General features: G+C 38.4%; 1 protein-coding gene across 1 annotated transcript in view; it reads right to left on the bottom strand.

The window, feature by feature from the left end:
• Positions 1–27,302, bottom strand: part of PCDH9 (protocadherin 9) — a 706,567-nt gene that overhangs the window by 476,721 nt on the left and 202,544 nt on the right. The window lies entirely within an intron of this gene.

Below are 27,302 nucleotides of genomic sequence, written 5' to 3'. Positions count from 1 at the left end.
CAATTGATCAATGCCTATTGAGTTACGTAGCCAAGCCTGGGAAAACCATGTGATAATCAAATCTCTCTATCTATCTAAGGGTATATTTGAAGCTTTCTACTATCATCTGCACTCTCATATTCTTCGGCATTCAGCTTAATTACACAGATGTTTTCACAGATGAATACTGACTCTACCAGCTACTCTTGCGTGGAGTAGCAGGCTGCTGACAGGTGGCTGTGCCATACCTTCCATTCCTACAGAGTAAAGCACAATGCACTCCACAGGCTGGAAAGTCAGTGATACAAATCCCTCTTTTGCACTCCGGTGTGACTTTTTGCTAACTACAGGAACACCGCTTGTAAACCAGACGTTTTTACACTTATACGATCCCCCTTCCCCCACTCCACAACGCAGCAGTAATGCTTTGTAATTCATGCACTGCTTCTAACAGAGGAGCAGCCAGCTTCCACTGACTCACCTTGCGAGTGGATGCTCGCGTGCTGGTGGGAAATGAAAATTGATTCCTGCAGATATGCTGCACCAGGTGGCTCAACTATTTTCACCTGGATATAATGGAGGTGAGAAGGGAAATGGGAATGGGGGCCAGCAATAAAGAAAGGCCTGCACTGGAGAGGTAGGGTGATGCCAAGCATCACTTAAGGCAGGGTGTCTGGTTTTGCTGTTGCAGTTCCAAAGTCAGTCAGATCCAAGGAATAACACAGGTTGTTTCTTTACATGTTAAGTAGCGCACACAGATCCTGTCTAGTAATGAGTAATCTATACTTTCTCTGCCTCCCTCAGAGAATCTGTCCCTTAACTATGCTTCAAAATAACACAGAGTTGTTACTGTTACTAATACTACAGACCTGTAAACTAGGTCACAAAAAGACCAAGGCACAGATTTGAAGACTGTTTTGGGCATTCAGAGGTCCAAACACTTAATGTTCACACATGTGCCTCTGATAAGAATCCACGCTTCTTAGGCTTTCTCAGGTGCAAAATAAAGTATTTCCAAACTAGACATCTTTTAAATTGGGATAGGAGACACTGCACAAGCCTACAGTCCCAAAGGCCATTTCATGTTTACATAAGTTGTTAATTATTATTACCCTCCTAGAGAGAAAAGAACTGGCCTCTTAATCCAAACATGTCTAGCGAATGTTCAAAAGTTTCTGTCAAGATGAGTTAGTCTTAGAATTTTATCTCTCTGCTGGCTATTAAACCTGACTATAAAAATGTTAAGATGTTTTTCCTGGAGCAGAAGTTAAAGACAACACACTCAAGTGACAAGGTCAAGTTTTGTGAGACAAAGAGAATGAGGGTACACAAGGTCCAGATTCCCAGTTGAGTGCGAACAGTCAGAAATGTTTCAGAGAGATCTGAAAAAACTCCCTCTTCTATTATTGATGAAAAACAGATTTCCATCCTCACTTCAGTAAGGAAGAATAAATACCTGGATGGTATGACAATTATGCTAACTCAGTCCTGTCTCTTTGTTGTCTAATCAGCATGATAATGTATGCAACTCCTCAAGCAGCCATGCTGTAAATATGTGACTCAATAACTACAAGGGCAAGTTATGAAATCAAATCAGAAATTGAATGTAAGACAGGTTAGCTTTTTTTTATTTTATACCTTCCACCATCACTTAGTACGTACAATAACATATGAGCAATAATGTTGGTCAAAATACAGAAGTTGAATGTGAATCCATGTGAAGAAGATGAATTTCTCCTTCTTACTCAAAGTATGAACAACATATTTCAAGCCTCAATAAAAGTTATTAAAAAAAATAAATTGCAACAGTATAGATTCACTGCCCAAAGTCACTACATCTGTTGTGTAACTGCCTTGAGCTTTGCTATGGAGTTGCATAGCCAGATTGAGCATGCCCAGCAATATGTTCAGCAAGCGATGTATTTCAGCTGTTTCTTGTCCTTATGTATATACTTGTTTTGACAATACTCTAATATGAAGAACGTTGCTGTCAGAAGCAATCTTTTTGCAACTATAATGCATAGCCTTCCAGAAAACCATGCAGAAGAGCTAAGGAAGTTACTAGCTTTAGGAAACATTGTCTTAAGCTGTTTAATCAAATCTTTACCTCTGTTTACCATGTGAACTGCTGAGCAAGAAATCCTTCCAAGCGAACACTTCCCATTCACTGCCTAATGTGCAAAAGGAAAGTATGGGTTTATACACACAGTCATTTGCTTTATTAGAAACCATGACTGACAGCCCTTTGGGAACATTAATACCTGGTGGTTATTTTCTGCTTTTTAATACTAAAATGAATACCTCAGTTTTTATACATGCAACAATGTTGTTGTTATTGTAAAAGCAGATTTGTGTTATTCAGACTTTACACTGTTTTCACAGTAGGTCTGGTTACATGAATTCTAATTATCTTCAGCAGAAAAAAGTGGAAAAGTCTTGGAGTCATGAATTTCTAATGCATAACAGTTTCTTCATTGAAACTAACATACAGAGATGATACAGAAGATGCTGTTACCCCTTCCAGAAAGAAAATAATTATTTTCATAGAATTTACTGCAATAAAAAAATTGTTTGTTTGTGTAAGAGATCTTACTGGTTAACACAAAATGAAGCCTCACAAGCTTTCAGTCTGATAAAAAAGCAGATGAATTTCTTGGAAAGCAGCTAACAGCTAAAGAGGGAAAAAGATATTTTAGATAAAAATTCATAAGAACATACAGTTCATCTCCAGAAGCAGTTGGAGCTAAGATGCTACCCCAGCAATAGCTCAGTCACATACTTAACTTTGTGCTCTGCAAGGAATCGAGGTGACTGTTTGCAGCTCCTGAACAAAAGCATGCGGTTTTCTTTAAGGAACAGGTTAACAATCCTGATTTTTTTTTTTTTTTTTTATAAACAGTGACCCCATTCCACTATCTGAAAAAAAACTCTTCAAAAGATATTTCCTCCCGCTCCTATCTATGTGAATTTGATTACAAGACTTTGGTTTAAGTTTTAAGTATATCTGTTCCAAAAAGAATCTATCTTTATCTTGAAGCATCTCAATCTACTAACCATAAATTTCTAGGAACAAATTGTTCCGACATCCTGCCCTAAAAAGGGTGGAGAGTAACAGATGAGGTAGCACAGCAATATAAAAGCGTTTGTCACTTTTCCTTCATAGAATTTATGGCTTTTTTATGCACTGTTGCTTGGACGACTCCTCTTTTCCCAAGTATTCATACTAGTCTTTCCCCTGTGAAACTGTTTGTATGAATATTGACTATCACCTTTAATTATCTGGATTCTTACATCAGGAACAGGATTCCAGACAAGGAAAAAAGTTGGGAGGGTTGCTTTTTTAAATTTTTGTTTGTTTGTTTTTAAATCACCGTAAATGAAATACCAACTGTCACTTTAAAAGGAACTTGGGCAGTGCAAGGTTCATTTTGTGAACTTTATCCACAATACTGAATGGGCCGTTACCTGCTAAAAATGAATTAACAATCCATCTGAAAGCACCAGCCCCAATTCACAAAACAACTCTGTCTGCTAGACTGGGCTATTAGCTTAATACATATTCCTGTTTTTAAACTGTTCCATTTAAACTTCCGTTTCTAAGGTTCACATTACTCATACATGAACCTTCCACTGAATAAATTATATCCCCACACAGACCAGTTCTGACCTTACTTAAAAGGTAGGAGGTGACAAAAATGCGGTAGATTACTAATGTACTAATTGTAGATTACTAACCTTTCATGAGGAAGACAAGAGTAAGATTTCTCTCTCCAGCATGCCAGAACAACACTACATTCAATATTTAACATTCAGTACTTCCTCAGCTTCTGACTTCCACGGGCAACTAAAACATCTCTATCTTCAAAGCAGTGTTGTGAAATGTACTTAAAGTAGTTAATGAATCAAGTTAATAACTGAGAAAAGTTTAAAAAGTGATTGCGCTGTAAAGAAGAGATAAATCGATCAAGAAGAAATACAAGTATATATTTCAAGTGTAAGCGCCTTGTCGTACTGGTGCATTTGTGGTAGTTAGATAGCAACAGTCATAACTCCTGTCTTCTACCTCGCTGGAGTTTCTGTTACCAGCCACAGTGGAAAAGCATTCAAACCTTCATGACTTGTCTCTGAGAAACTGCATCTGTGTCCCATTATGAACACGAGCAAGTTAATGAACACACATTCCCAAGTTTTTACACATCTAGAGCTGCTTACAGGAAAGCCTGTAAAAGAGTGAGTGTATAACAATTAAAATATTCCTATTAAAATACTTAATAAGTTTTATTAGTTCTATTTCCTGTGGCTTCTCTATCTCCTATCTTACTAAATATTTTTTTCTCTTTTCCTTCTTCCTCAGACTAGGTTTCTAAGATTTCAGAAACTTGCTGAAACATCAAAGGTCAAACTGAGGCAAGCATGATCAGAGAGAAAATAATTTTTACTACACTCCAGGAAGTCCCCAGACCACATGCTGGGCACTCATGCTTACATAACTCTGGAATAGCATGATGGATGGATTTTGCACGAAATGGTGGATTCCATTAAAAACAAGCAAACACTTCTCAATTCTCTTCACATTTTATTCCATAGTGGAACATCCATCTCTAAAAAAATTTAAGAAATCAGGAAAGTTACCTGAATGCTAACCTCTTCAGGTAAAATTATTATCTGTAGAAGTGACTACATTATAATGACAAAGGAATGAATTATTGTATCAGCAGAATCCAAAATAAATGCCATTATTTGGTGGGGAGATGAGAGCCTGCTTGAAATGCATCCTCCACTCACCTAAGGAAACTGAGCAGTTTAGGACTTCTGCCATACTCCTCTGTCATAATAAATCTTATGGTAGACTCATCATCTAATGACTATATGAGTCAGTTTATAACAGTATGTTTGAATGCTGTTGGTCTAAGATTTACAGCATAGAGTCTTAGTGTCCTACATTTAAGGCAGGAGAGAGAATTTCATTCCACTGTTCAGTGCTATAGATCTTATTGTTCATAAAAAACCAATAAACTCCGGCAACTGGTGGTTTTTAAACACTTTGGTTTCCACTCTGTAAGAGAAAACAGAAGCTGACATAACCTTGCAAGCAAAGCAGTCTTCTACCTTTGTCAAATCAAATAAAATACAAATCTTTAAAGATTCTACTAAAGTTCTAAAGATACTTTAGTGCTTCAGTTTCAAAATGAATTGTTTCTCTCTTTTGTAGCACTGCTAGAATACAAGAGAAGCAGGTTCTGCTCGATATTCATCCTGACTAGTCTTAAAAGTTGAAACTCCAGATTGGTCTATCTTCATTTAACCTATAAATATAAATCTGTTTCATTTTATGTAAAATCTAACTCTGATCCAGAAGGGAGAACAAACATGTCAAACCGGAATTTAGTAAAGAAAGGAGTAGGAACAGCATCCTCTTTTTTAAAGAAAGTTGCTCTTTGTCAAGATAGAGGCAACACACTTGTAAGGGTTGTAAACAACATATATCTCATGTTTTCTTCTGCACTTCCATAGTAGAGAATTTAATTTATCCTCTGAGAAATAAGTTCATGTATATTTAAAGGGGAAAAAAAAACCCACCCAGAAAAATCACCCCTGCTTGAACTATGCAGTATTTTACAGTTTATGAACACCTTATCTTAAAAATATACAATTTTCCTTACAACCAGCACTTATTAAAAAAAAAAAATCAATCATAGCAAAAGGTGTCATTGCAGTAGAGGGAGCAGACTGTGGAGGATCAGAGGCAGGAGACTACTTGCAAAAAGAGCATTCTGGGTTAACCTTCTCATCTGGATATGTGTTTAACCCTTAGCTACTGCAGATTGTGACTTTATACTGCTGTGGATGCTTCATTTATGCAGACCATATGAAAATATCATGATTAGGCTATTTTCTCTGATGGGATGCTGATCACTGTATACTTTCAGAATCCAGATACTCAATTTAACTCCTTGGGCAGACATTCTGTCAACATGTTCAGATATATAACATGGGAGAATGACCAGGGATGCTCTTTGTGCAGTAAAACTCTCACACTACCATATAAGGTGGCACTCACAGTGAGGCTTGAGTGACAGCTATCAGCTTCTGTAATTCTGTAAATTCAGTAACAGCTGAAGCTGCTTTGGTATCATAGCCACAGAGAAAAAAAAAAAAAAAAAAAAACAAACAAGGAAAAGATATATAGGTGGGTGGCTATATTTCAAATTTAAGTTTCATGTAAACACTGTTTGCTATGCATGCTTCCTAGATATGCAGAGTTAGAGAAAAATCTTTTTTTTGTTTGTTTACGTACAACACATTTTCCTAGCATGAGGCAGCTGAAACGTTTAGACAGAAATAGCTATTCCTTATAAGGTAGCTGAAATGTTTAGATAGGAACACTTATTCCTCACTGAAAAAGTGTGAGATTTTCAGATTAACTAATTAAGAAATGTTTGAGCACATCTTTTACTCAAGAGATGCAAAGCACAAGTGAAATACTGGTTTTTGCTAAAATTCAAAAAATATTTGAGATGCTCATTGAATACAAAACTATGTAGATATATTTCAGAGACAAAATCTGATGAAAAATCATCTTTAGTGTCCAAGATAATAAAGTTATGAATATAGTGATATTTTTGAGATTTAGGAATAAATCTTAACAATGCCTTAATGAAAAGTTCTTATACTGTGCATTACACCTGCTAGTTCAAAAGGAACTCTGTATGTGAGGAGAAGAAAAGCAATAAGGAAGTTTGAAAGATTAAAGCCAATTGCTTTACAAGTCTGGAATATTTATCTATTTATTCTATTTTTAATTCATTTGACCAGCTTCTTTCTGTCTGGCCCATTTGGCATATACTTTTTGTCTGACCTTACTGTCTGGAGATCATCTCAAAATGACAACTGAAAACGTAGCATGATACGCAGTATGCATCTCCTAGCTTACTACGCTTAGAAGAAAACAATAAAATAAATAGTGAAGAAACACGGGAAGGCAAGATCCCCTCACAATCACTTTTAAAGCAGAACAGAATAAAATGGTGAAATGTTGTATGTCTCATTAGAGGACTCCATATATAAAAAGGATACATACGTATGTCACACCACGTACATAACTGACTACATCACTTCTTGTTAAATGAACTGCATACCTAAGGATAAGATTCTCCACTAGCAGCATGCACAGACCATTACACTTCTTCAAAGCCAAAGAAGCTTTTGAAAAAAATCCAGCGTATATACAGTACAGTTACACTAATACATACTTTGTCATGGAGATGTTAATGATCACCTGAAATAGTTTGGCTGACATTAATTTATAATCAACTTCCACCTATGGGCCAAAAAAACCTTCCAGCATTAGTATTATATGAAAGTGTACTTTTGTCAGTATAATGTTAAAATGTCATCCTTGTTGGAAAAAATGACCACCCTCGCTTGTTTTACTGCTGTCTATAGTTGCCATTTGCTTTCCTTAGGGCTGCAAAAATCAGATTTCTGCTCTACAGCAAGGTTGCTGCTATTACCTGTGAGCTGTAAACCACATAGCACACTGCTTAGAAAAGAACTATGCATTTTGATAGGGAACCAAGAGAAAATTACAATTTGTTTAGAGATTGCCGATGCTTGAGTAAGGACAATGTTTTGTTTAGCTTTGCTATTTTAAGAGCAAGTCCTGTATGTATTTCTAGATCATCTCACCTTTAAATAACTGACCCCATTTCTTCTTTTAAGTTGGTTATATTTTTATATAGACATGCTGCTTGTTTTAAATATGTATCTTTTCAATTTCTTATTTTTTTAAAATAAACAAGTAAAACTCATTTGGGTCATATGTGTTAGACTTTCTTAAAAAGAAAAAGAAATCAAAGAAAAAGAATTTGCTTATATATCAATATAATACAGCTAACCATACACCATTAGAATACAGACTGAATGTGTACACACATGCATCTTAATTCGTCCAGTAGATTCCCAAACTGTTCCTTTACAGCTGTTGAAGAAAAGAAATAAATTAGTCACAAAGCTTTATCTGAACAACTAGAGTAGGTTTGCCCTGTCTCTTCTGCTTCTTATTTTGAGTAATTCTCTTTTTTTAGGTCTGATTTTCTCAGCCAGAGAGCTCAGAGAGATTCATTAAACATGGCACAGGTGATTTCTAAACAACCCTGTAGCTACTGACAACCATTTGCCATCTGAGGACTTCTCACTATTGCAATTTTCAATTTCCTCAGGAGCACATTTTCATAATCAAACCTCACATCCCTATTTAAACTTGCCATCTCTCTGTCTGCCACTAAAGAACCGTGCATTTCCAACCCAGGTAGTAATACTAGTGCACAGGTAAGTGAAAATATGAAGCCACACTCTCCTCTCATACACAGGCAGAAAGCTTCACTGATCACCTCAAAATCTGACTCTGACTTTCACTGGTTAACCTGCTATCCCAGAGAGTGAGGTGATCCATGAAACATCTTAAACATTGCATTGTACCCCTCTAAGCATTGCACTGTGGGGATTTGCGCTCTATAGCAAACCTGTTTTCCTTTCTCTCCATGCCAACATTCGCTACAGGTCATTTTGGCACAGGTAGCTCTCCAAAGACACTAAAAAACATGCCTGCAAGTGCAACCTCTTTCTTTCAACAGGATTTTTCCCAAACATCCTTACAGAGTATGGACAACTGAACACTGACTACTCCTGAGGAAAAGGTGAATTTCTTACTACACTACCTAAGAGAGCTTGATAAAACTAAGACTGCCCATTTATGCCCATAGCCTAACTGATAGGCTATATTGCCAGACATCATACAAAAGGAAGATTTCAAAAAAACAGAAAAACTTTTTCGGCAAACCACCCAAGCAAAATTTGGCTAAAATAAAAGTTATTCTACAGCACAGTCAGAGATCACAGACATGAAAGCAGTTTTATTCTGATCGATACTGATATGGTTCACAGAATCACAGCAGAAAGCAGTCAACCAGAGTCAGCTATCGGCCAAAGAAATCTGACATCCAGGGCTGGGATCCCATCATGTTTGAGACCCAGTCATAACCAAAAAAAATATTGTTCACTCACAAATTAAACACTGCCACTTTCAAAGCTGCCTTCTAAGGAAAGGAGTGAATGAATTAGCAAGGAGACTAACTTCAAAGGATCCTTTACAGAGAAGACGTATGTAAATATCAGTGCTTTGATCAACAGTGTCCATCACCTGTCTTTCTCCCAACACAGTTCTACTATTTGTCATTAAAAAAAAAAAAAAAAATCAATCAATTATAGAATAGACATCTGCTCTAAATATTGACTATTGAGTTGAAATATACCTGGCAAGCTTTTGAAATTTGCATTCCCTGAAGAATGGACTACAACTTCACGTTGAGACACAGTTTGTCTTTAACAACCTCTTATACTAAAGGAACTTAATGGGAATTATAGAATCATAAAAATCATCATAGAATCACAGAATCATAGAGTCATTTCGGTTGGAAAAGACCTTTAAGATCATCCAGTCCAACCATTAACCTACACTACCAAGTCCACCACTAAACCAATTAAGGATAGAGTAATAATTTCATGTTACCTGCCTTGGTGGATGGATTATTTTTTAATGACAGTAAAAACAAGGAACCATTAAGATTGGAAAGGACCTCTAAGATCATCAGTCCAATCATCAACCCAACACCACCATGCCTACTAAACCATGTCACAAAGTGCCATGTCTACCTGTTTTTTGAACACCTCCAGGGATGGTGACTCCACCACCTCTCTGGGCAGCCTGTTCCAATGCTTGGCTACCCTTTCTGTGAAGAAATTTCTCCTAATATCCAATCTAAACCTCCCCTGGTGCAGCTTGAGCCCATTTCCTCTTGTCCTATCACTAACTATGTGGGAGAAGAGACCAACACCCACCTCACTACAACCTCCTTTCAGGGAGTTGTAGAGAGCGATAAGGTCTCCCCTCAGCCTCCTCTTCTACAGTCTAAACCACCCCAGTTCCCTCAGCCACTCCTCATAAGACCTGTGCTCCAGACCCTTCACCAGCTTTGTTGCCCTTCTCTGGACATGCTCCAGCACCTCCATGTCTGTCTTGTAGTGAGGGGCCCAAAACTGGACACAGGATTCCAGGTGCAGCCTCAGAAGTGCCAAGTACAGGGGGACAATCACCTCCCTGCTCCTGCTGGCCACACTATTCCTGATACAAGGCAGGATGCTGTTGGCCTTCTTGGCCACCTGGGCACACTGCTGGCTCATGTTCAGCCGGCTGTCGACCAGCACCCCCAGGTACTTTTCGGCCAGGCACCTTTCCAGCCACTCTTCCCCAAGCCTGTAGCGTTGCATGGGGTTGTTGTGACCCAAGTGCAGGACCTGGCACTTAGCCTTGTTGAACCTCATACAGTTGGCCTCAGCCCGTCGATCCAGCCTGTCCAGGTCCCTCTGCAGGGCCATCCTACCCTCCAGCAGATAATTAGCCCATCTTAATTTTTAAAGTCACAGATTCTTTTGATAATGTTACTGAAGAGTTAAAACTTCATGTCATAGGCTATTTTCCACATATCTGAAGCCATCTCTTCACAGTTTATAGACAAAAATCACTGCATATAGTGATTTGTGATGCATTTAACAATATGTTATAATCAGAAAAAAAAAAAGCCAAACAAAACAAAAACAACCAAGTCCCCTCCCAAACAACAAAACAACCAAAAAAAAAGAAAACCCAACCAAAAAAACCCATGTGGGACTAATATTTGGGAAAACTGGTTTACTTTCTAGACTCTGCTAACTCTGTAGCCTTCCGGCTCTCTAGGCCTGTCTGCAGCCATGTTACATGGAGTCCAAGCTGATTTAAGGATTCTAGCTGACAAGAGTGCAATTAGTTTAATACCACATCATTATGCAATGTGGTACGCAATGAAGGGGATGCATGAAAGCACTGCCTCTTCTGTCAGGCCCCACTTTCAGAGTGTTTTCACCTAGAAAAAATGATCTTGAGCTCTGCAGCAATGGAAAGCATGGGTTTATTGTTCAGTGCAAGACAGTGCACAGACCCTAATCTAGCCCTTATCTCCACCAGGTACAGCCGACACCTCGGAGGAGTCAATAAATTAGATTCACAACCAATGCTAATTCAGGCACAATTAGCTCAAAAGTTATGCCATATTCCCCTGCTCCACCTTCAAGACGAGGTCTCAAGCCATCACTGAGGCAGACTGTACAGAAAGAGAAAAGTTGTCTGATTGCTTACAAACTTCCCACAAGAAAAGTCTTCTTCAAGGAGAAAGAGGATTTCTCAGGGGAATTTGTGAGCATAGCAGCATACCCTGTCCAGCATGGGTATCCTATATCTAGCACAAAAGCCTGATTTGCTACTGTCTTGATCATTGTGTAGTGATCTGTACCTGGATAAAATGAGCATAAAATGCTGTTTTCTTCTAGTTCAGCAGCATTTTTACACTCACTTTACACCACGGTAAACAATTACACACATTGCAAGGCAGTGAAAGTCAGGTCTGAAAGGCGTTACTTTTTACCTGTCCTTTGCCATTTCTCAGCAGAACACAAGTATAAAAACGTTGCCAGCTGCCTCCAGTAAGAGTCACTTGGCTCCATCTGAGAATTTCAAAGCATTTTGCAAACAATCAATGACTTCCACATCCACACAAAACAAAAAAAAAACCCATATTACTATATAGGCAAGCAAATCGAGCCACAAAAAAAGTTACCTAAGGTCAAGGATAAGTCAGTTGAAGAAACTCATATGTCTCCAGGAGACCTAATTCCCAGTCCCCTACCCTAACCCTTAAGCCACACCTGCCCTTTGTAATAGCATTATCAGTAAAGGCCCTCATTTCATTTTCTACGTATTGCAGTTGCTCCATCTCTCCTTTTCCTTTTCCCCAGGCCCTAGAAAAGAGGCATTAATCCTCCTCTGATACAAACGTCTGTTTTTCTGACATACTGATGTTCATATAGATGTGGTTTTGCACCTCTTCTTTGCTTTTCCTCCCAGCAGGTAAAGCTTAAGATGTCTTTATGTTGAACGAAAGAGTAAACACAAAAGCAGAAAGAAACAAGAAAGATGAAAAAGAGGAAGATAAGCAACAGCAAGTGGTTCCACAATTCTCCTCAACAGATGACGCTGCACTGTGACAAATCAGGCTTGTATAGATTCTGTCATAAGCTAACAAAAAGACAATACAACTTTCAAAGGTCATCCCTGTTTTCAAAACGCTGCATTAAAACAATATGTTGACTTTAATTGCTTTTTTTTGGCAAACAACTGCGTACTACTTCCCTTTTTCAAATGCTAACGTGAGTCAAGTGCTTGTGAAACATGGTGCTACTCAAGGAATTCTTAGGGCAGCTAAATTCCATAGAATATACAAATACTGGTAAGGACAGCAGCAGCACTTCTTTTATGAGATGGTGCCATTTATCTGATACAGAGGCCAATCGGACCATGTTCTCCTCAAAGAAACCAGCTGAAAAACCCAATCCTTTTCAGAGAAAAGGTCAGTCTCAGTTTTCAGACATGCTTATATTCATCTGCATGTGAATTAAGAATTTACCAATGCATAATTACCCCTCCAGTAGGTGCCTTCCCAGCAGGTACTTCTTTTTAACTCACACTAATTATTAGGGCCAAGTGTGGCAGTAGCTAATCCTATCACAGGTCATATAATTTCATCGTAAAATTCCTGTCTAAGAACATCGCATACATGCTTACAAGTGATTTTAAAAGTGTAATTCCAATGTAGTAGCAGTAAATGCAGACTAAACCAGGTTTAAGTATTTTCTGTATGTCCCACAGAAACTCATCTTAGAATCTGCTCCTCTAAGGGAATTTAGCAGACAACCATTTTTCTTTCCTCAATGCCATTTGTTGCAGTAAACTAGCACTTGTTTATCTGAACTGCTACGTGTGCCCAACAAAGACATGATTATCTATGTCCTTTAAGTCCCTCTCTCTCCCCTTCTTCCACCAACCTGCCAGTATCAGGAAATTCACAGCATAACAATTATGACACTTAGCATCAAAAGCATGTTGCTATGACCCTACTATTTTCTTCAGATACAGTGAACATTTACAAGTCAACACTTTGCGAGACAGAAAGCTGAACTGGATCTCAGCATAGCATAAAAAACCTACCACATTGCAATGCATGTGCAATCAGGCATACAAGAACTTAAACTAAAAGTGGTCTTATTATGCAGAGAGTAGTCTCCGGTATGCAAATAAATACAAACAAAGCAAAACACAGAACTCTTGAATAATATCAGCTTCTGCTCGCAGTCAAGAAATCATTTCTTATAATCACCTAAAACCAAACAAGACCCCTGCTGTTTTAAACATGATTGTCATATATACAAGGGATCACAGATATGACAGACATGCATTTAAAATCAAAATGTCTACACCCATTTAACAAATGGTGGCCCTCTACAAGCAGACATTGTAATTAATCTATCTGTCTTGCAACTGAGCCATGACCACCAGCACAGCTACATATTTGCACTAGGGTTACAGCATTTAATTGCGTAAACCAGTTTACAAAAGCAGAGTAACCTAACGTACACAAGAGTAAACTTCAAGCAGAGGACAGATGCGAAGGATGGACAAAAAATGGAAGCTGCAGTTTTTGAAGCACGCACTTTTCCCCCTGACCCCCTACCAAAATACAGAAGAATAGAAGAGAAATGCACGTAGTTTTGAGAACAGCTAGGAGTCAGTACTGCAGAAAAGACTCCATGTCCCCTTTTGTTTTAGAGTTCTTGCAGCAGCTATACTGAATCTGCATTACAATGCTTTGCCTCTGGGCAGCAGCAATACCATAGTATACTACGGTTAACTATAAATGTTTAATCACTGCCTATGATCTCAGCACAGTCCACCAGTTTCATTTTGTGAGCATGGGCCAAGCTGTGCAGAAATATCCTAAATCAAGGTTTAACAGCATCAGTTAGAAATTACTCTGGCTGTGAATCCTCTTATCTCCTCTTATTCATACTACCCAGCTCCGAAGGCAGACTGCTTTTCCAGCGCAACTGTTAAACCTAAAGATGCACCCCACAATGCAGAGCACGTAGACAAGCAAATTAACTCCCAGTCACATTAATGTTATCTAGACCTCAGTGATATCCACACTCCTACAAGCTACAGAGCAAGCTGTCTGTTCTCTGTGAAGATGAAAAGTCATAGCAGGACCCAGAAAAAGTGAGAAAATGAGATTGATCAAGTTCATTTCAATAATGCTGTTTTGCATAAAAAGAGGCCTTTTGGTAAGTAACTAAAGAAGAGATTTCCTTCTGCACTGGAAGAAAAAGAAAAAAAACAAAAAACAAAAAAACAGAAAACAAACAAGGCAGGATATAATGGGAAGGTCCATTATATGAAACGGAATTTTCAAGCCCCCGGGGCATAAATAGTCTAAAGATGTAACGAACTGACATTCAACATTCTGTAGGCTAATTATGAGCAACTACACTAGTAATCCTGAGTGAACTATTCACCTTCTTCATTGACAGAAATGCACTGGCATAACCTGACTTTAATAATGGACTGGTATCTCCAACATTGTGGTTTAATGAGTTCTGATTTGATATTAGTAACAGCTTGCCCCATATTAGTGTACTGGTGATGGCTTCCTACAGCTTCTCTTTGAAAAGAAACTAAATTAGGATCATAGAACAACAGATTTTGTAAACTCTAGTGAATAATCTAAAAGACAGGCACTGATCTATAACGAATATATAGGACATTAATATGAGGATAATTTTGTGGCTCAAAAGTTAAATAATCAAGTCTGTGCCTGTGAAACGTGTGCCAGGTATTAACATGTGTCTATATTTTAACAGATAACTAGAATTAGATGTGTAAATAAAGAGTTCTTCATGCAAATACCTTCTCTTTGCAAAACTACATAACCCTTCACCAGGTAATGCTATTTCCTTGGTACTCCAGTGGATGATTCTGCTGTGCACATGTGCATTTTGTGCATTTGTTTCAGTAGTCGTTTAGTTGTTTTACCTGAGTTTGGAGGACATACCATTGAACAACTACTGCACAATATCTGGAAAATTACTGCATCATGAAGCACCACTGCTTCAACTGAGGTTAAAATGTACTTTTCAAAAGTGTCTTTTTAAATGAAGGGCCAACCTTGCTCCCCCAAACAAGTACCACAGACAGTCATGCTCAGCTGCTCTCAGACAGGAAATTGTTTTTTTCTAAAGAATGTTTCATGACTCTTTGGCTATGTATTTTTTTCCACTCTGGCAAAATAGAGTTGCAAGAGGTTGTACTGGTAGAGGGCACAAGGATCCTCTTTCTAAACCAGGAGTAAGCCACTCAACTATCCCATAAGTAGAACTAGTAACTTTAAATAAAGGTCTCTCCCACACTCTGCAGGCTTTGTATTGGTTTCCTCCACTCATTTTTACCTGACATTCCACAAAACAGTTTTGAGATTTGTACATTCCCCTTTGCTTACTGCTTTAGTAATGTGCATCTTCCCTTCAAAATTACACAAAACTGCTTAGATACAGTCTTTCTCACATCTCTCTCATTTTCAAAGAGGAAAAAAACCCAGATCTTTGGGGAGCTAGTAAGAAAACCTTACAGCATTTGTCTGCTTTCAAACATTATGCATCCTGTATAACAGGTCAAGCTTTTAACTTACTTCTGCTCTCTGCTCACGGTAAGAAGGCGAAAAGATAGGAGCCCAGATCCCAGCTGCAAAAACACAGGATGCATTTTGGAAGCCCGCTCTTCTCACCTGTTCCCTCCACTGAAAGCAAGGGGCATGCCTATTTTGATATTATTGTCATGAAGTGCTCATTAAATTATTGCTCATAGCAGGGGGCAAGGATACTTTTGACTAAATCTGTTAGCCAGACTCCTGCAGTGACTCTCCTCTGGATTCCCCAGCAGGCATCTCTTTGAAGTGCTTATAATAAATGGAATACAACTGGGAGAAATCAGAAAGGGCAATGTTGACAACTGTCATAGCAGGTTACAGCTTGAATGGCAACTGAGCAGAAGGTCTCTCTCGCTGTCTCTCTCGTACCTCAGATCTTCTTAACATCATTTCTGGTAGGCATCCAACCTCCATTAGCAAGAGTTTCTGGAAAATTTCATTTCTCCCTAAATTCTCTCTCTCTGCTGTAAACGTAATGCACTGTTCCAGGCCATCAGGTCTTCTAGATGAAATGGTTTTGCAACTGTAACAGCATATCCACTATGATAGGCAAAGTGCCAAGATATAATTGGTGATACATAATAGAAATTACAGGCGATATTAATGGAGGATATATTTCAAGGAAAGACTCATTTTCATTCCAGAAGCATTTTTATGCCATTATATAAAGGGCAAAAAAGTTAATGCTACTAAATATGGTATAATTCCTCAGCAACTATTTTTATCTGATGAATGCTACATATTTATGCTGTACCACAAATTGCCTCATCAATTATCTCATTTCATCAGCACTAGAAAATTCAAAATATATGACAACTTTAAAATACCCACTAACAGCTGATAGCTTTACATATTACTTAATATATTGTGAAAGCACAAATTTGTTTTAAATAAAACTTTTTTATGTACTAACATACACATGCATAAGTTCCCCTGAAGTCAGGAAAATTGTATCTCACGACTGTTCTAAGAGTTCCGATATTTAATAATGTTTTCAGCTCTTGTTAATATGTTGCTTTGCAATATCAACCTCTAAATAAGGGCTTAAAACCCCAAGAAAAAGTTCAGTTACCTAACAACAGCTGTCTGAAGGCTAAACATAAGAATCGACAAAAGCAAAGAAACAGGTTAAAAAAAAATGACCCAGATTTCCCACACAAAAAGCCATGGTCTAGTGAGGTGAAAGGCAAAAGCTGCATGATTTTGAGTTCTCACTATTTCAAATCTGTCCAGAAAATTCCTGTTATAGCAGAGGCTAATGCTACACAAACCGGTAGGCTTTTACGAATGCTAATTTCTATGATTCTACCAAAAATGCCCACCAAGTTAGTGGGAATTAAAGCACCTCCAACTGAAGGATGCTAAAATGTAAGTTAGCACTCTGAGCAATAGCAACTCATTGTGTTCTTGTTCTGAATGATAATTTGGTGCATGTGTGAGAGATGCCCGAGGCCTAACCAGGACTTCCCACGGAGGGAGGAGGAACAGGCAGCATGGTATAAGCCCCACAGCAACACTTTCAAGTGCTGCATTTCAAAAATAAATCTCAGACTATGCATGGTAGAGAGGACTCAGGGACAGAACCATTACTTAATCCTCCAAAGAACAGTTTTAAGTTTTCATTTTTCAAAAACTTTCTGAAATCCATCATTTATAGTGTAGCTGAAGAACATGAATAAAAGTGTATCAGTAAACAAAAACATAGCAATGAAAACAGAGCACTACTAAATTGTGCAAGAGATTGTGCCCAATTTGAAGAGGAACAGCAGTTTCAATAGTTTCCATGAGAATGAATAATGACAAACTCTCTGGGGACTCAAATTTTACTCAACATATGCAAACACAGAGAAGATGATCTTCTTGAACACTGAGGAAATGATTTGAAATAAGATGTCACATATTCTTTGAAGTCACTCCTAATACAGCATCGGGTTAATGTCACTGGCCTTAAAGTTAGCTCTCGTACTATTTAATTGCAAATTCCAAGCTAACCTAAGTTTTCCTATCATGTTCCTGTCCATCAAACCAACATAATAGCTATTTTAAGGTTGGCCATGTGTGGGAGATCACTGATGCTGGAAAAAAATCACATCACTGAAATATTTGTCGAGTTAATTCTCAAAACAGATTGAAAAGTAACACAAAACAAAAAGTGCAACTGTACAGTTATAAAGCAATGTCACTTCTCATCTTGGCTAGGGACCAGGGACTATAACTTCTACGCTTGTATAGCTTCTCAGTATACACCAACCCATCTCTCCTCCATGCCCACAACTCCGTTCTCCAGTTGTCCGTACTGTGGACAGATACTCACTTATGCACTTGTCGGACCAGAACTTGGAGGCACATTCCAAAATTTCCCCACTTGCTTTTGATACAATGTTATGCTATCTCAAACATTGCCAGAGATAAAAGACAGTGCTTAAATACATAGCAGTTACTATAAAAGAGAGAACTTGAAAGTTAAAAGGACTCTGACTTTGGCTGTAGGTGATACTGGACTCATATACAATTGTTTTTCCCAAATCTAATTCAACATAACTGCCTTCAGCTTCCCTTAAAGCAACGAAGACATGCTATGTCTCTACCTGCACAACAAAAAATTCCATAAACATCGCTAAGAAAAATGGTTGAAAAAAGACTCAGATGATTTACTCCAGGCAAGCTGCTAGTCAGGCTAGATGCTGACTATCCGTACTGTCTTGGCGTATGGTCGTGAAAGGCTCTACAAGCAAACAGTTTGCTGTAAAATCTGTTGACTACATTGATACTTGTTTTCTAAGCAGCTCCTTAAATCTCTTATTCCATTCCAAAATGTTTGCCCAAACAGAACAAGAAAAATTACTAAGATACTCCTTCTATTTTTACTCACCATAAAAAAAACGTTCACAATAAGATTTAGCTGACTCCAAAGCTAGCCTTTCTTTTCTGTCTTTTCCAGAAGACAAAAGAAAAAAACCAAACCCCATATTTTAGTAGCAACTATTCAAATATCATCATATGAAATGTAGATTTTCCAAATTTGAAATTTTAGTGATTCTTTTTTTACATTAAAAATATATACCACTGAAGTAGACCCTAAAATCAGTTACAAGCAAAAACTTATCCAATAAAGTAATATAAAATCAGTAAAAGGGAAATTAAAATAATCTTTACAAATTGCAACAATACCTTAAAAAAGACTCACGTGATTATTTGTTTTCTTATATTTTAAGCTTTTTGCATTGCAAAGGTATAGTCACAAGCACTTTAGTAACAGCTTCAATGGTTTAAGATGTCAGCGTTCCACAGAAGTGCGAGCAGAAGGAATTGTCTGAATACCCCTTAATCAATTTAAGTAGAAAACCTTCCAAAACACCTCCTCTGGTCTTTTAAATTAAGCTGGCTGGCTGTGTATTGCAGCACCAAGAATCACAGAAATTCCTGTAGGTGAAAGCAGCAACTCTCAACATGTGCATGGTAACAAAGACAAAAAAAAAATATTTTTTAAAAGAGGGAGAGAGAGGAGAGAGAAGACGAAAGTTGCTTTCACTGCACCAATGATTTGGAAGGCTGCAACACGCATGAAAATCGAAATAGTTACTCTAATACAAGATGAGGATTGATCTTCTATAGCAAATAGGAATTTTGAGAAGCTGGCATTTATGCAATTAAAACTCACCAAAAATTCAAAATGACAAATCTAGCTCTAGGTTTCAAACCCCTGTCTAACTTTAGGGAATCGTTATATCAGCATGCACCAAAAAGTATTTCACTGCCTTTAGCTGAGTAACTAAGTGCTCTGTGCAAGGTAAACAGTTTGCTGTCAGATTTGTTCCCCTTTTCCAATTAGCTTGAAGTTGTTTGTGCAATTTGGCCTTGCCAACAGGTAGCTACTGGAGATGTCCTGAATTTTGACTTAGTATGAAATTTAACACTTGCAAATACTATCTGTATATGTATGATCTCTATCATTTTATGAATATTTACTTTGTAATAAAGATTTTACCTATTTTACGTATTTATCCAGTTCTCTCAGCATCAGCCTGAGTTATATCAGCGAGCTAAGTCCAACAGGCATTTGTAATAGATGATTGTTGTGGGTCCCTTCCAATTGAACTATTTGATTCTATAATGTTTATTTCAAAATAATTGTAGCATTAATAATCATTATTGCAGACACAGCAGTAATAATGTTGATCACTGAGCATACAGAATAGGTGCTTGGCATACAAGATTATCAAACGCCAGTTTTTCATGCATCAAGATTTAGAAATTGAAGGATATATATACACTATTGTCAAATAGGATGAAAGATCTTAGAAAGTTTAGTTCTGGCATTTTTACTTGGTTCTCAGACTAATATCCAGAAATTATATAATAATCTAAATCCCGCTTTTGGGTACTTCCAATGGTTAAAGTCACTGACAGCACTTGTGTTCAGACACACTGCATATTCAAAGGCAAAAGTAAATGTACGTTGGAAATAAAATGTTTATTTGCAGGCTATGCTGGAAGCTGAAGTGGTTTTTGTACATAAATAGGTAAAGAAAATACATTTTTATGGTAAAAGGTAGGTGTCTTGCTACAAAACTGCAATTTTAAAAATGCCTTCCCACATACTGTCAAACCCTGCAAGTGTCCACGTTACATAGCTGTGGCAGAACCTTCATTTTAGAGATCATTAGTTATTTCCAGAACTTACCCCAATATTTGATTATTTAGGGACTTACTTGCTAGGTTTTGGGACAACATACCAGAACTTTGCTTTTCTCTTCCTCATTACTAAGTTCCCTGAATACTCACTTTAGTAACAACATGCACTGAGACTGAAATACAATGCACTATTTTATATCAAGTCCTGTGAAGACAAACTTGAGATTTAAGGACAATACTGCTCCTCTGAAAGGTATAACATTGTTGTTGATTGTGCTGTTAGATGTTTATTTTCTTCACCAGCCTTTAGAGATTGAATCACTCACTGGATGAAATGGCACATGAGTTTCATAGTAAGGAGAGCTATAAAAATTGTCTAAGCTAGAATTTGAATGCAAAGCATTAAAAATGTATATGTTGTTCTATATAATGCAAATACACATTAATCTTAGCAAGCACTATCCTTTTATGTGTAAAACCCAAACGGATCAATAGGATACAAACAGAAAAGTGTTTTTAACTTTGGAAAAAGATAGTAAGTAAAAAAAGAAAGTAAGATTTGTCCTCATTCTGATGCAAGAATAAAGCTCTCTATTTAAAAAAAAAACAAAACCATAATAATTATTCCTATTTGTATTATACTTAAAAAGACTATATTTCTCCTTTCTGTTTCACAACAGTAAAAAAGGACTAATTCTTATTTTTAATATTCTCATTTGACTAAATTAGAGGATTATCTGAAAAACCCAGATAAGATACAGCTGGTTCAATTTGTTCAATAGAAACATGCTTAAAAAAAAAAAATCTTTCTCTCATAAATCTTAATACTGAAATATATAAGGAAGAGAAAGAGTAAGAATGTCTTTTACTTTGCAGATGTGAAATTAATTACAGAGATAAGTGAGTTACCAACGGTTATTCAAAATCTTTAAAGAAGTTAGAGGCTGAACACCAGATCTCAGCCCAGTGTTTTATCAGCGTATCATTTTTGAGTTGCACAACGTCAGATCTATTACACCATTAAAAATATGCATATTTACAGCCTTCTCTAAATACACAACCTGTTCTATTGGGAAACAAACAAAACAAATAAACAACCCACAAGTAAATATCATGAGAAAGAAGAATCATTTTTCTTTATAAATCCTGAACACTTAATCTTTCTTCTCTTCAGAAATTTGTATGCTATCAACACAATTTTGACCACAGAAACATGCATGGACATTCTTACAAATGAAGTGCTATTCAGGAAATCCTGCTTGCTTATTCGAAATACTGGATGTAAGCTCTCACAGAGCTTATAGGATGCATTTTAGACACACGGATAGAATCCGGGGGATTAAACACAAAACTTACGCTGGCGTTGGTGATACAGCAAGGAAGTACTATACTGGGCAAAAGTATACCAGTTCATAAAGGATGAGACTCATAAAGGATGGTAAGGCCTCTTTGTCACTCAAATATACGGGAGCTTGAGGCATATTTAACTCTTCTGCTGATCCTCACCACTGGACACACATCCCCTTGGTTGTCCATGACAGGCCTTTTGTTTTCAGCACTACCGCGCATTTCATCTCAGTTTCATAATGGCTAACAAAAGATCAAGCTAAAATGAGCAAACAAGGTCAGTGGTGACTTCTATTTGAACCTTTCTATGTGTATACATTGACTTAAGCCCACCAGCTGCATAGCGGTGTGGTGGGTTCACCCTGGCTGGATGCCAAGTGCCCACCAAAGCTGCTCTGTCACTCCCCTTCTCAACTGGACACGGGAGAGAAAAAAGAATGAAAAAGCTCGTGGGTCGAGATAAGGACTGGGAGATCACTCAGCAATTACCGTCACAGACAAAAAAGACTCAACTTGGAGAAAATCAGTTTAATTTATTACCAGTCAAATCAGAGTAGGATAATGAGAAATAAAAACTAAATCTTAAAACACCTTCCCCCCACCCCTCCCTTCTTCCCGGGCTCAACTTCACTCCCAATTTTCTCTACTTCCTCCCCCCGAGCAGCACAGGGGGATGGGGAATGGGGGTTGCAGTCAGTTCATCACACGTTGTCTCTGCTGCTCCTTCCTCCTCAGGAGAGGACTCCTCACACTCTTCCCCTGCTCCAGCGTCGGGTCCCTCCCATGGCAGACAGTCCTCCACAAACTTCTCCAACATGGGTCCTTCCCACGGGCTACAGTTCTTCATGAACTGCTCCAGCGTGGGTCCCTTCCACGGGGTGCAGTCCTTCAGGAGCAGACTGCTCCAGCATGGGTCCCCCATGGACTCACAAGTCCTGCCAGCAAACCTGCTCCAGCGTGGGCTCCTCTCTCTCCACGGGGCCACAGGTCCTGCCAGGAGCCTGCTCCAGCGTGGGCTTCCCACAGGGTCACAGCCTCCTTTGGGTGCATCCACCTGCTCTGGCGTGGGGTCTTCCATGGGCTGCAGGTGGATATCTGCTCCACCATGGACCTCCATGGGCTGCAGGGGCACAGCCTGCCTCACCATGGTCTTCATCACAGGCTGCAGGGGAATCTCTGCTCCGGTGCCTGGAGTACCTCCTCCCCCTCCTTCTTCACTGACCTTGGTGTCTGCAGAGTCATTCCTCTCACGTATTCTCACTCCTCACTCCAGCTGCAGTGTGTGTCCCTGTGGGGTTTGGGGTTTTTTTCCCCTTCTGAAATATGCTATCACAGAGGTTCTACCACTGTCGTTGATTGGCTTGGCCTTGGCCAGCGGCGGGTCTGTCCTGGAGCCATCTGGCATTGGCTCTATCAGACACAGGGGAAGCTTCTAGCAGCTTCTCACAGAAGCCACCCCTGTAGCCCTGCCACTACCAAACCCTTGCCACGCAAACCCAATACAAGCAGCAGGATTTGCTTCCAGATGGATCAAGGGCGAGAGTATCAGTTGCACTCTGGGATCCCTGTCGACTGGGATCAAATCCATAAGTCAGGGAAAAGAAATCTTGGCTGTTCAGAAGCATCTGAGGGCAGTTTGCTGTTCCTGAGGGAATCATGTCTAGCAGGTTATGGCAAGCAAAGCCTGGTAAAGTATTATGGTTCAGCTACAGTTAAGTTCTCTTTTCAAGTGAAAAATACAATAAAAACAAACCCCAAATCCACACATAAAAATGTCTCACACAGCTAACATTGGACCTGCATTCAAAATAGTTCATCCTGCACTTCTGCAACATTTCTATTAGCATGATCCCTTGTCATAGAACAGCAGATGCTTGGTGCAGGAACTCCTGGATAGGTTTCATCCTTTGAATTGAGGTTCTGTACCCATTTTTGGTTACAGGAAGTCAGTGTATGACAAGGGGAAAACGGTTAAGAAATTATAGAATGTCTGCTTAATAACAGCTACTCCAAAACATGAAGAAAAATCTGTAAATTTGAACTTAAATCTTCCACATGGAAGGATGCTGCTTTATCACTGAATCACTAGTTTAGTTTCCCTTTTAATGAATTAACTTCTGAGACTCTGAGAATAAAGACACACTTATCGAACACACTGTTCTCCCTTTATTAAGCAAAAAAGATCTTCCTTCAGCCTTTAACTGTATTTTCCTCAAACAGCAAGAAGTGATAATTCGAACCAAAGCAAATTCAAATATTCTTTAACACCAAAATTAAGAGTTCAAAACCCAGGCAAAACATTTTAATGTTGATTGGTGATCTACTGCAACTGCAACAACAAACTGCCTTCACAAAGATGTAGAAAAAAAATTCCATTAATACAGCAGTTAAAACACACCTGAAGACTACTAAATTAAATTAAAATAAAGCACTGGGAAAAAAAAACTATTTGCTTATCCACTTCAGGCCTTTTTAAATCAAATTTACTGTGAAGAAGAATGTCTTCTAACATAAATCCATGCAGTACTTTTCATTGGTACAATAGCACAGGTAAAGCATTAGAAATCAGTAGAGGAACTGTAGAGGTTCCTGAGAGGAACACAATAGGATACAGCTTTACATCTTAAGAATGGGTATGTCTTTATTCTGAGGGAGAATGAAGCTGAATGGAAAAACAAAACGTAACAAAGCCCCAACCCCCCCCCGCCCCCGCAAACCCTGCACAGTGCTCAGTGCGTTTTGAGGTGCAAATCCCCAGGAGACATATTACCACCCTGGTGTAAACTATACCACAGTTGCTACTGCTCACATTTTTACATAATAGTGTATCCATTATATCAGTCCATTAAGGACTGCCCCATCTAGCAGATGCTGAGTAAGCACTTCAGCAAATAGCTCCCACGTACTGCCTGTGGCTACATTGCTGGCAAAAGCAAAGCTGGCTCACGTCAAGCTAATTGGGAATGTCTACTTAAGCTGCAGAATCACCACAGAGGTGGCCCGCCACAGTACGCAGTTGCTAGACAAGCACTAAGTGGACAGGCAGACCTGGGAGCTGACCCGGTTAGCAGAGAAAAGGAGTGCATACTACCTTGGCTCTGAAGAGGACACGGGGACAGTCACACCAGAAGAAGCTCCAGATACTTAACACTGACATCTGATTTCCCTGATAATCCCTGAAAGCCCCAAGTTTTGCAGTCAACATTTTCTGCCACTACCTGTGCGGAAGCTGCTCACAACTCAAGAATGTAGGCTGGAAAAACCTACACTGAATTTCCACGACTATTTGAAGCATCCCCTCTCTCCTCCCACTCTCACCTTCTGTCATGAACACAGCTGAAAGGAACAGGAAAGGAGGACTACAGTCCTCTCGCCAAAAGAGTAAATTATGGATTCTTTAAGTTAGGCAGCACAATCTTACCTGACCATGAGTGGTTGCTTTTATCAATCCATACATGACTAAACAGCTACAGGGTGATTTTTCTCTGCTTATTTGAAGGAATATGTGGTTTAAAGACCCTGCCAGGCTATCCAGCACTGTAACAATGAGTTAAGTTTCACTGAAGCCAATGAACATCCCACTTACTTAGCAGAAACTTCAGTTTCTACCACCTTCCTGGAACATTTTCATCCTGAGAGGCCAAAGTGTGGAGAACCCAGTCCCACCGACTCAGCCGGGGACAAGAGACAGTGTTGGTACACATCCTGTAACAGATGGCTTCTGACTGCTTAAAAAAAATAAACAAGTAGGCACTTCCATAGCTGATTATCTTCTTTTCTCTCTGAAGCCTCATAGATGTAAAAGCAGCAGAAGAAAGTGGCAAGATGTCATCACTGTTTTAACACCATGCAGAGGGAAAGCAGAAAGTACAACTTTTTGGTATACTCATCAGTTTGAATGAAAAGCTGCACATTATTTATGAGATGTGTGAGAAACAATCCATTGTACTGAACAACAATAGTCAATCCTAGATATAAATTCTCTGCTGGTCGATAACCACTATACCCATTCCCTTAGCCATGAAAATGACCTGATAGAGCCATAAATTCACACATTGTCCATTTTTCACAGACAAGCTCCCCGCCCCAGACAGTCTGCAGTGCACCAGCCATGACATCGACGTAAACATTCACTCATTTATTATTTTATGCTGACTGCTTTTCATCTTCCTGACAAAGGACAGACAAGTAACATTGGTGATATAACCTGGGCCAGGTTCAAGACCCAAGTGCAAGCTGAATATAGGTTGCAGAGATGGCACACTGTACTAGCACTTCCTATCCCAGTAGTACACTGGAACTCACTAAATACGGATTTTCTTTTTAACACAAAAAATTCCGTAAGTCCATTAGGTTTCAGTTTACACATGCATAAAACAAAATTCTCTACCTACAAGTTTCTTTCAGAGAACCGAACAGAAAACTTCAGTCTAAACTTACTGAAAATCTTAATAATGCCTGGCATTGACCCAAAATCTTTCCGAAGAGCCTGACTGATAATTAGTGCATTTTCAATGATTTGCCCCTTTTGGGGCCAGTGTTCTAATGGGTTTCAGTGCTAGCAAATCGGTGCTAGGATTTGTTCTGTGCATTAACGTGCACAGAGTGTTAAGCTACTTATTTGTAATGATACTGTTCCTGTAGGAAAGCCTGCCTTGATTGTTAATGATACTTGAGGCTCTTAATCTTAAAATGGAGGGGGAGAGAAACTGCAGGGTGTGGCATAGTCTGCTACACAGCTTGTCATTTACTGAAAATAAAAACCTCACTTAATTCCATTGATAGCACTCAGAATATTATAATAGGCATTTAATTTCCTAAACAAATTGTGTTTTAAGAAGCTGGAGCAATTTTTTAAATTACACTATTTTCATTGTTTATATTTGTTGTTGTTTTTTTTTAAGCTAGGACCTATTCAAAAGTGATTTATTAGAAAAGAAAAATTTGAAGAAACTTGCTCTTCCCTTCCACTACTCTCACATAATTTTTTTTTAAATTAGCAGCAGAAATAAAAAAGAACAGTAATATCTTATTCCTCTTCCAGATTAAACCTTAAAGACTGTGCTGTATGATCAGTATTACTGCACTGCTGCCTTAATAGTATATACTTTCAATACATTAATTGGTTTATTGACTACTTGAAAGTTTTACAACTTTTCATTTAGCCCAATGTGCCTTTGTTGTGAACTAACCAAAAGAATTACCAGGTTCAATAACTTAAATTATATTAATTAATAATATAATAGATATATGTAATAAAAAAGAAAAAGAACACAACTGTTATCTTCACACAAGTAGTCCTATTGACTTCAGTAAGACTGATTTTACAGAGAAAAAAACTGCCCAGACAACCAAGACTTCAAATATCCAAAAATGAAATCCATATATGCACAATGTCAGACTTCCAAGCATCACGAACTATAATAAAAGTGAACTGGAAGAACAAGGCCTGAAATGCTTATTCACATGTAGCTATGGTGAAAAATGTTATGACCTCCAGGAAAACAAAAAAGTACGAAATTTAGGCTGACTGATAAAGTATCGTAAAATAATGTCATGCCAGATTGCCCTGATGCTGTCAACCTTATAAACATTTCATTCTAATCTTCCAAAAATATTTTGAAAATATAAATTCCAGAAAAAAATTAAAATGTT

This window comes from Pelecanus crispus, chromosome 1 (assembly GCF_030463565.1).
Source record: "Pelecanus crispus isolate bPelCri1 chromosome 1, bPelCri1.pri, whole genome shotgun sequence".
Classification (NCBI taxonomy): Eukaryota; Metazoa; Chordata; class Aves; order Pelecaniformes; family Pelecanidae; genus Pelecanus; species Pelecanus crispus.
This window is presented reverse-complemented; position numbering and strand designations above follow the sequence as displayed.